The sequence below is a fragment of the Lepidochelys kempii genome, chromosome 2 (assembly GCF_965140285.1).
Source record: "Lepidochelys kempii isolate rLepKem1 chromosome 2, rLepKem1.hap1, whole genome shotgun sequence".
In the NCBI taxonomy this organism is placed as follows: Eukaryota; Metazoa; Chordata; order Testudines; family Cheloniidae; genus Lepidochelys; species Lepidochelys kempii.
This window is the reverse complement of record NC_136381.1, coordinates 48,911,358-48,922,668: the sequence shown is the minus strand read 5'-3', so window position 1 is coordinate 48,922,668 and position 11,311 is coordinate 48,911,358. Positions and strand designations below refer to the sequence as shown.

At 43.4% G+C, this 11,311-nt stretch overlaps 1 protein-coding gene across 2 annotated transcripts in view; it reads left to right on the top strand.

Annotated features, from left to right (window-relative positions):
• The first annotated feature begins 2,392 nt into the window (after positions 1–2,392).
• WWP1 (WW domain containing E3 ubiquitin protein ligase 1) overlaps positions 2,393–11,311 on the top strand; it is a 180,594-nt gene continuing 171,675 nt past the window's right edge. Inside the window, exon 1 of one of the 2 annotated variants that reach the window (XM_073330653.2) lies at positions 2,393–2,558. The gene's annotated coding sequence lies outside the window, so the exon portion shown is untranslated. The remainder of the gene's footprint in view (positions 2,559–11,311) is intronic. The other variant, XM_073330655.2, reaches the window with a different exon arrangement.

Sequence of the window (11,311 nt, the reverse complement as noted above, 5' to 3'; positions counted from 1 at the left end):
AAAGATTCCGTTGAGTAAGCAAGAATTAAAAGTTTAGTTAAAAAGGATTAAACTAAAAAAAAGGAATGGCAAGAATTATGGACCCAGGGGAAAAGAGGAAGACTATGCTATGAAGTATGTCCCAACATAGAGGATAATGCACTGCTCCAGTTATGAAAGAATCAGTGAAGTACTCATATTTAGACTGCTAACTGGTCACTGTGGTTTGAATAATAATTTATATTTACAGAATAGACACAAAGATGGGTTATGTAACACATGTAAAGGCACCACTGATCACATGATATGGGAATGGAGGGAGTGTTCACAGAAACTTCTTTGTGAAGAATTTAGATGCTTTCAGGTGATAGAATATAGTATGAGGGGTTTAGTGACACTATTTGGAAAAAATCTCTACTACTTTTTTAAGGATATAGAGCAGGGTAAAAAAGAAAAGGAGTACTTGTGGCACCTTAGAGACTAACAAATTTATTTGAGCATAAGCTTTCGTGAGCTACAGCTCACTTCATCGGATGCAGGGTAAGAGAGTGTAGTGGCATGAATGTATGGGGAATATACAGGCTGCTACTCTGAAACCACTCAGTAGATGAGTCTGCTTTGCCATAAAGCATAAAGAAGAAGAAAGAAGTCAATTCAAAACAGGATTTTATACTTAAACTTAAGGTCAGAAGGTTGCCTGCTACTTTCTTTAACTTAAGGCTGGAATTTATAAAAAGGTGGCTATAGTTGCTGAACTTTGTAAGTCAAATCAATTTATTAGATTTTTAAGTAAAGTTTGCTATTTTTTACTGCCTACAACCGATTTCTGAGTTTGAGTCTACAGCCCACATCTCCTGTGCTACAATTACTGTGTTAAAATTCATATAAATACCCACTATTTTCAGTTTACAGAAATTCCTACCACTGTATCTGGTTAAGAGAGACCCTACTTTTCTGTTCTATCTTCTCGAAAAGCTTAGTCTAAAACATTTCTTAAAGGTGACCAGCAAAGGATTTTTTTTAACAGTCTGTGGCTTATTTTTCAAATTGATTCTTCATTATGCCTAAAAAAAGGCTTTAAAGTGTGTGTGTCTTTTTAAAAAAAAATTAGAAGTTACAAATGTCTAATGGTAAATGCTGGGGCCGGGGTCTTGTTCCCTAATTTAAAGAGCAGGGTGTCAAATCTCTAATGAATGAGTCCATTCCAAAGGCCTTGTCTAAATACAGAAGTTAAAGTAGTACAGGTTTCAGAATAACAGCCGTGTTAGTCTGTATTCGCAAAAAGAAAAGGAGGACTTGTGGCACCTTAGAGACGAACCAATTTATTTGAGCATAAGCTTTCGTGAGCTTATGAAGTGAGCTGTAGCTCACGAAAGCTTATGCTCAAATAAATTGGTTCGTCTCTAAGGTGCCACAAGTCCTCCTGTTCTTTTTAAAGTAGTACAATCGTCTTCACTGCTGCAGGTGCAGTTCTATCAGTACATGTACTTATACTAGTATAACTGCTTCCCTTAGGGGAAGTGGAATAAGCTGTACTGGTGTAAGCACTCATGCCATAATAACTACATCTGCGCTAGGGGCTGTACTGGTGTAACTATGGGGACTGTCTCTTTATTCTGTGTTTCTACAGTGCCTACGTAGCACAGTCATCTGGGGCTGAAGTGCCAGTCCAGTAATGCTTGGTAAAAAGTCAAACCCCTCAACCAAAATTGGAAACCTGATACAAAATGTATGTGCAGACTAGGTCTAAGCTAAATCCAGCCCCTGCCCTTCCCTGGGGCTCAGCTTTCACTCTTCTGTGCTGTGACTAGTTCACTAGTAACTTGCAGGGCACAGAATAACTTTTCCTTCATATATAACCCTCCTCCCCACTCTCTCTCACTCACTCTCTCTAACACACCACAGCCGCTGCAGCCCCTCCTCCAACAACCAAGCCCTAGAATCACTGAGTGGGTGGAAATGGCGATGGGGTTGAACCTTATCCAAAGAGCGCGAAGGCAGAAGCAGGTAGCTATTACCTGGTGAACCACGTACAGGGTACCAGGGCCCGCTGGCTTAATGCCTCGCCCAGCACAGAAGCTGCTTCGGTTCAGTGCCTCTAAACGGCATCGCTGCCCCATGCCACGTTCACCCCTCCCCAACTGGAGCACGCCAGGGTGATCAGGAGGAAACCCACCGACCTCCAGCTCCCGCCTCTACAGAGGTTGGTTCAGTTCGGGGCACTCAGTTGGTTCAACCCCTTGCAGCGTAAGCCCTTGCCCCTTTCTTTCGCTGGAGCGGTTGGCCTAGTCCCCCCCCCCGCCGTAGAGAAGTTGGTTCAGGCCGAGGAGGCAGAAGCTCCTGCTCCTACAAGTTCCTGTTCCCCTGGCGGGCGGGCGGGCGCGCGCGCAGAAACGCACGCGCTCAGCGTCCGGCTCGGTCGGCGCTGGCAGTTGGGGGCGCGCGACGGCTGGCGTGGGGGAGGGGGTTGTTGTGCGCGAGCCGCCGATGCCTCCGCCGTGAGATGGCATCATTCTGTGCGGCGGAGGGGTGAGGCGCCTCGGCGGAGAGGGGGCAGCGGTGGCGGCTTTCGGGCCACGGTAAGGGCACAAACAGGCTCTGCCAGCCCGGCTGGGCGAGTAGACGGGCGGCTGCGGGGCCCCTTCTCGCCCGCTCTGGGAGAGGGACGCGGAGCGGACACTTTCTCCTCCCACAGCTGTGAGGGGGGAGAGAGAGGGTGTCTCTGGGCCCACAGGCGCTGCCCCTCTCAGTGGGGAGGCTCAGGTCAAAATGGCGAAGGGGAGCCGTACCAGGGCTGCCCCCCTTGGCCCCTGCTGGGAGCGCGGCGGGGGTGGCCGTTGGCCCCAGGGCCCCTGCACCACTGGGCGCGCAGGGGGAGGGTCGCTGTGATATCCTGTGTCAGGCGCGTAACCTTGTTCTTTTCCTGGGCCTGGCCATGGGGGTAGATGCGGCTGAGCCCTGACCCGAGTCCGTGCTGAGCGTATGGGAAGCAGTAGGGCAGTCGCGGAGGCGGCCCATGTTTCTTTACCTAGAGAGGTGAAAGAGGAGGAGAGGGTGATTGTTACATGTCTGTTTGGCTTCCCTCCGCGCAACCGGGGCAGGGGACACCCCACACCTCCCCTGCGAAGGACTGTGACCCTGCAACCTGTCTTCCCCACCCTGCGCCCCATTGGCAGGGGAGGTATAGGGCTCCTGTGCAGCGCGTGGTGGGGCTGAAGAGAGAGTTAATTGCAGTTACTGCCCAGGTTAGAATTGGCCTGAGAATCTTTGTGGTGCTGTTTAACGTCTAATTCGTTGAATATTTTGATTTTAAAATCTCAGTCGTTTAACAGAACATGCACCAATTAAGTGGTTTTAGCATAAATGCTATAGTGAGCTACTACAGTGTTCCACTTACTGACTCCTTTCTATATACCTATCTTTATTTAAAAAAAATAGGTATCTAAATTGAACTACATTGTAAAGGCATTCATCTTTCTGTCTGTATATCCCATTACACAGGCATTTAGTTAAAACAATCTATCAAAATAAGATATGGACAAAAATAGAACATGAATTTGTTACAGAGTGCTTAAATCTTTGACAAAGTTCTACAAATACTCCCAAAAGTTATTTTCATATTTCAATGGTGATCCCGTATTCATATAGAAAATCACCACAATGGTATTCTTGGGTAGTTATCCAGGTTACACAATTATACTACAATTAGCTCACTAGATTTTGCTGTCATATATTTAGTATAGTTAACATATGAATGGATGGATAGCACTTTCAATAAAAATAATTCAACCTTACATTTCTCTTGTGATACTAACACTTTAGTTAGGGAAGGAATAAATTGACTGTTGATGACCTGTTATAATTTTTCACAAACTCCTTGAGATTTTCATTAAATGGAGTTTGATAAACTAATGTGAGCCACTCAGGTTAATCTACATATGAACTCAGTTTATGTATTTCAGTGTTTTACTAACTTATGATCAAATGAGGTGTGAGGGTTTGCACAGAATGAAAGCTTCTCATGGTTTTTTATTTATTTTTGGGGAAGAGGTGGCAGGTGCAAACACCTTTCAAAATCACAATAGCTTACTTCATCTCGTTCCTAAGACATGAGTGAAATGAGAGAACCAAGATACGTTATACGTCTGTTGCTTTAAGTTGAATTTTTAGCACCCTTATGCCAATTCCTCTCTTCCCCATGTGGTGGTGTATACAATACATTAGACTTCATTATAATGGTCTGATCCTGAAAATGCTACTGGATACTGTAGTGCTTTGAGGGTCGTTCCTATGCCCTGTAATGTTTTTAGGATTATGCAGTTATTCATATGTGTAAGAATTTGCAGGATCTAGAGTCTGCCCACTTGGAACAACTTGCCGATTGTAGGCCTCAGTTTGTATCTTTGAAGTTTAATGGATATTTTGAGGTAGTAAAAGTAATGGTTTTTAGAGTCTGATACTAAAAATATGTTAACGAAACAAAATGTCAGCTAACTTGGACACCAATTTGAGACTAGACTTAAAATGAACTCTGTTTTGCTGCCTGTGCTAGCAGGTCACTGCGGAAGGATCCCAGATAGAGGTGACCTGCTGCTCCCCAGATCCTGGAAAGAGTCATGGAGACGTAGTGATCCTGTTGTTCTTCACTAGCCTTGTCCTTAATTGCTTTCCTGGCTCTGTGGAACACACTGAAAGAGGAGGGAGAAATACCTGCCTTGTTACCCCTTCCTCCTTCTCAGTGTTCCATGCATGAATGCTGAGTTGGAACACCCTCCCAATCACCTTCCTCCCTCTCTCCTGAAAAGAAAATGGTGGAGGCTGAGACAGGTCCTCTTAACCTTTCCACTGTTTCTCTTATTATGGCCAAACCAGGGGGCCAGGAGGTGATTTTTCCTCCCACTTCTTTGCTCTTTCCTCTATTGGGAACCACAGAATCCCAACAGTTGCTATTTTATAGCACATGGCAGTTACATAACAAGTTATATAACACCTCCAATAAATTAATAAACTTGTTTTAATATTTAGAAATTAATAAATTAAACAGACTTTACAAAATAAAAATGGATATAAATTTAGAACCAAAACTAGGTGTTGAGTGCGCCTTTAAGATATCCATCCTAAAACTAGGATGCAGAAAATGAAGCCAACAGAAAAAAGGCAAAAAACTTTTAAAAACCCCAAACTGCTTAGTTGTAATTTCAGTACTTTACTTGACCAACTTGGTAAACAAGTACTCCACTTTTCCATTCAAGCTGAAAACAAAGCAATGATTGCACCAAAATATGAACTCTGTTAATAGGAATACTGTTACAATTTTTTACTCGTATTACCTTAAAGTATGTAAATTATAAGTTAAATCTCCTTTTAAAACCCAGCTGTACTGTGTGTAACTCTTTGCATGCCTTTCCTTCAAAGTCTCTCTTCCCGTTCTCTTGTTCTCCAGAAATATCAGTCATGTTACTCAGTGTTCTGTTAACCACTCCACTCTTTAACAACTGACGTTTTCAGAAATTCAGAGATTTTCACTGGGTAGTTAAGACAGGGCTTGAAAAATCTAGTTGCCAGTTATATATTGGACATTTTCTGGGCCAAGTGGGATCCTAACCTATCAGCTTTGGCAAAATGTAACCTTTTTATTAATAAAAATTAAATTTCTAGCCCTTATGTTTTCTTATGCAACTGATGCAGTGCAGTCTTTCCAAGTTTGCCGACAGGCAGCACCAGTGTTATGACTGCTGTTTATAGCTTTTCCAAACAGTGGAATGAAAGTAATAGAGCTGTGGTCAGTTTCACTAGTTTCATTGCTGGTCACAGTGTTCTAAATAGCAGCAATTAAACTAACAAGAATACTGTCATTTTTACTCTGCTGCATTTTGTGAAAGCCATAAACCAGAGCTGCCAAATTCATTCTATTCAGGAGGCTGAATTTCATGTTTAATTATGATTAGTGAATCAGAATATAAATTTAGGACTATGTATTATCCAAAATCCACAGCCAAACTCCCACAGATGGCTGCGGGAGATTTTTACAAAGAACCACCATGGAATATGGCCCTGTGTAGTAAATAAACTTCTGTGTTTTTTTTTTTTATTGTCATATTGAGTAAGAACGATTTTATACTCTCCTTTAGGATTACCACTGTTCTTGTTCTTTTTTTCCTGTCTTCTTCGTCCTCCTTTCCTTTTCTGTTCCCTGTCGTCCCTCATTTTTCTTCTGTCTTTCAAAATCTCACCCCATTTCTCTTCCTATCAGCTCAGCTGATCAGCAGTGGACTAGTTAATGCTGACTTTTAAAGTGCCATGATTATTGTGCATTGGCATTAACTGCTGTGTGTAACAAATGGCAGCAGGGGAGTTCACATCTCAGTCATTATTTTGTGGTGTCTGCAGACTCTCAAAGGCAGCACTGCATTAATTACACTCAGCTCATATTTGGAAAGCCACCCCTCCACCCCATCTCAAAACTTTTTTCTTAAGTGATACAATTTTTTGTTTTTGTTTTAAATAAATTGTCATGACTTGTAAGCCTGCTATAAAAAGAGGTGGCATTTTCAAGGGAGCACTGGCACAGGTAGTGGACACTCCACCACATCACCTTGAGAGAAATGGGAAAGAAAGCTCCTTCTTCCTACCAGAAAAGAGGTACTGTAGGACAATGGTTCTCAACCAGTGGCCTGGAGCCCCCTGTGGAGCTGCAAGCAGGTTTTCGGGGGGCCGTCAAGCAGGGCCAGCATTAGACTCGCTGGGGCCTAGGGCAGAAAGCCAAAGCCCCACCACATGGGTCTGAAGCCTGTGGCCCTGAGACTTGTCAGGGCCCTGGAATTGTAGCTGAAGCCTGAGCAATGTAGCTTCGTGGAGCTTTTGTGGCATGGGGCCCCAGGCAGTTGCCCTGCTTGCTACCCCTAATGCTGGCCCTGGCTTTTATATGCAGAAAACCAGTTATTGTGGCACAGGTGGGTTGTGAAGTTTTTATAGCATGATGAGGGGGCCCTCAGAAAGAAAAAAGTTAAGAACCCCTGCTCTAGGAGAGGTGTTCAGCATCTAGTAGTCAAAGACCTATAGGAAAGGTGGAGCCTATACGTATGCTTTGAGAGCATCCTCATAGGAATCCCTGCACCTTCCTCCTTCCCAGTAGAAAGGAGTGACTGAGCTTCTCTCCAGGACTTTGCCATTGGCCCTGCTAGGTGGAGGATTCCCTTCATTTTCTGTATCAGTCTCTGGCTAGTAGGTGTCTGTCATGTTTTTTAGACCTGTTTTAATATATGACTTAATTAGAGTTTATCATTGCTTTTATGGCCAGATAAGGGAGAAACTGCTATTTCTAACAAATTAACTAAACCATATTTCAGTTTATCGCCATGTCATAACCATGAGTGTTTATCTATACAACAGCACTACTGATCCCAGGGAAACTGTCTGTACTCATACATAAGAGCACTACTGTTCTACCGGGAGAGAAGTGCTAGGATTAAGTGAAGAGGAAAAATTAGTGTTTTGAAAAAGATTCTTAAGAGAAACCTTTTATCCTCCTGTTATTTATGAATAATTAGTCTTTAGGAAGCTCAGGGCCAGATGGCATTTGACCTTCATTAATTAATGATTACAGGAATAGGTGACCACCTGTACCAGTGTGATCCCTGCAACCATAGAAGTATAACAACTTTCTTCACCCCCACTTACTCGTGTTTCAGATAAGCTCCTTCATCTGGTCTCTGCATCGTGAGCAATGTTCCCTCTAATTCTTGACTGGCTGTGTGCGCAAAAAATTTCTTCTGTGCATGCTGTATTTTGCCGTATGTGCGTGGTTTAGGATCTGTGTGCACGTGCACACACCTTAGAGGGAACAGTGATCGTGAGGCACTGTAATTGTGAAAGCACTTTTTGGTTTGAGTAAAGCACTATTTTTTCAATTATAAAAATGCCAACAAAATCAAATCTGCAGAACGTGAACTGATGTGCACTTTGCCGCAGAGTTTTTCTTCAGACTTAACTTTTCTGGATGCAACTACCATTATTAAGATAGCAGTGATGCTCTTACCGAGACGTTTGATAGAAAAACTTTAAAAAACCCTGAAGTCAAGCATATGTTTGCTAAAATTGTTTATCTGCTTTGTGGCCCGTCCGTCCGTCCCCCCTCAGGCCCCCCCCCCCACTGTTACTATCATTTTTCTTTTTTCATGAAAGTATTCAGGAGACACAGCTTTTCTGATATTGCTTGTATTCCATGTTCAGCACTTGGGGCCTTGTTAAATTTAACTAGGCAGCAAGCAGAATATGACACATTCTTTCTGAACCACCCTGGGTACCTCTTTATTAGCAGAGAAGAAGTTGATTGCTGCCGAACAATTATGTCATCCTGATACTCTTTTGCCTCTTGTACCAGGATCAGCCACTACTATGGGTTCTCAAGAGAAATTATTTGGTGTGTGGCCACCGACTCTTGGTAGTGGCTGCTTTCACACTTTTTCCTAAAATATTTAATTAGCTTTAGGAAAAAACATAAATATGCACTTATATGTCCCAATCATTGTAATTTATTTATTGCTAATTAGTAAGTCTGTTGTGAAAAGTGATATTACCAAATATACGAATATAATTTTTCACAGCAGAATTACTTAGCCCTGGCAAGCCTGGGGACAAATTAAGCCCTGGATGGGGGACCGGGGGTGGCAGTGGGGGCCAGGGGCTATGTGGGTGGTGGAGGCAGTAGGGGGCTGGAGACTGAAACCCTGTGGCGGGATGGAGCCTGGTGCCCACCGCCATGCAGCCGGAGCCCAGGGCTAGAGCCTGAAGCCCTGCAGCCAGCGCCTGCCATCCCTCTGCCCCAGGGCTGAAGTCCAAAGCCTAAGGCCCAACGCCCCTGGGAAGATGGGGAACCCACTGACTGCTGGCTCCTCCAGAGTTGTATTCCAGGTGTCTCCAGAGGCGGGCAGGATCCAACCCCTGCTGGTGGCCCCAGCAATCAACACTAAGGCAGTGCATCCAGGAGCGATGGGGGGTGGGGGTAGGGGGCTGCTGCTTTGCTCCCACTTTGCCCCCCAGTCACAACTCAGAAGGCTGTGGCCGCAAGAAAAGCACCCGGTGGCTGCATTTGAGAAATGCTTCTAGAATTAAGCCCCTTTCCCTGGCTCCAGTTAGAGGAAAAAACAGTAGTAGCCCAGAAAATGATTAAAAAAATGAAGATTTCCCCGAGTGAAAATATTGTTAGTTTTTAGTTTAGGGGGGAGCTAAATAAGAGAGGACATGATAGAAGTATACAGAACAATGAGCGGAATGGAGACAGTACGTTGTCCATGTTTCCTTACTCTTTCTCATAGAATTATGAAAAGGGATATTCAATGAAATTGAAAGACAACTAACTTAAAACTGTTTTATGTAACCTGTGAAACTTATTGCTACAAGATAATGAGCTCAATAGACCTACTAGGGTTAAAAATAAGAATTAGAGTTTTATATAGATAATGAGAACCTGTGAGTTACATAAAATATAATTAAAAAAATTACGAATATAGTGCCCTGCTGTTTCACGGGATAGGCCAGCCTCTTATGGGGTGAGGAAGAAAATCTTTCCTGTCGCCAAGTTATTCCACAGTTGTACAGGATATCTTGCATTTCTGCTATCAGACAGCATTGATCTAATCTCTTATAGTGATTCCTGCATGTCACTGTTTGGCCCTGAAGTTGGAACTTTTTGTTTAAAAGCTGATAATTCAAAATGCTCTAAAATCCACATGCATATTCAGATTCTTTTCCAAACTCACTCCACATAAGATCTGGGGTACAGACATAGGAGTAAGTGTGGGATCATTTGGTCAAGAATTTCTTCATAAATAACACCCCACATCCACAGTAAGTAGTTGATTTTAATATTCAGAGTGCTCTAAAACCCTTCTGCATATGGAATGTCTTGAAAAATGGCATGCAGCAAAAATGGTGGTTTGACCTTGTGATATAAATTAGGAATAACTTCGTCAAGGGATTCCTGAGATACTTCATCCTTCCCTCCTTCTCCTCACCCCAATATGAACTGTCTTTAATTTTCAGAGTGCTTTAAAATTAATTTATATAGATAAATTACCTTGAAAATTGGTATACTGAAGCAGAGACTGGGATAGAGATTGTGGTTTAAATTTTGCTGTCATTTGTTCAAGGAGTTTCTGAGACAGAGGTTCCCCCCAGATTGAGCTGCTTTTAAAATCTTCAGATTCTATAACTTTCTTACTGCAGAGCTGAAACCTAAGGTGGCTGATCATCATGTAGTGAATAGCTGGATTATGCCAAGTTTAGATACGCAGTGGTAACTAGAACCAGTTTACACATATTTCAAAAGTTACTGTACTACAAATACTTTGCTATATCAGTGTGCATGTCTGCAAGCAATCTATGAGCCATTGCTTCCTCTGGAATATTTTTGAGTGATGCTTGCTGAGCAACATATTCATATAGTGGCTCAGGGGAACAGGCATTGACTCTTGAACTGAATCCTCTCCTTGGGAATTATGCATGCTGTGTACATTAATGCTCTCACATTGACTTTTTGCTTGGTGTAGGGCCACATAGGGCCTCCTTTTGGAAGTGTGAGTGGTGAGTGCAATATTGAAAAAGTTAAGTACCCTCTACGATCTACCTGTCTGCCTAAGTGGCACTCTAGGACAGTTTGGGCAGTACTATCTGGGATGTGAAACTTCATATGGTTGTGTGGGATGAGCTGTCATGGAAGGGACTAACTGCCACAGAGAGGCTAGTGCAAGAGTCCCAGACAAGACAAATCAGTTATATGCCAGGAGAGGTTCACTGAATTCCTGCCATGTCACACTAGGCATGATGGGGCAGGTCAGTACTGGGAGCTGGGAATAGGTATGATTGAAAACTATAGGCATGCAATACTGAAGCCTGGTCTGCACTACAAAGTTAGGTTGACGTAAGTCCACTTGTGTCAACCTTGCTATGCACATGTCTATGCTTAAATTTGTCTTCTGTCCATGTAAGCGGCCTATTACAGTGATGCACTAACACTACCCCCGAAAGCAGTACAGAGCCATGGTTGACCTTCTCAGGAGTGTGAGTGTAGGTGGTGCCTTAGTTGTGTTGACCCTAACAATCTTCCAGCACCTGTCCCTCAATGACCCTGTCCCTGAGACGATGACTCCTCTGGTCACAATTTTGAACTCCACCGGGGCCCCAGAGTCCAGAAGTCCACCTACCCCTTTAAAATTCTTGTGTCTTTTGAAATGCCTTTTCTCATTGCCCATCTGAGTGAGCATATCTAGCAGCTCTCCTTTTGTTGTGTGGATCCAGCTGCCCGACTGACCATGCCAGCTCCCCCTACACA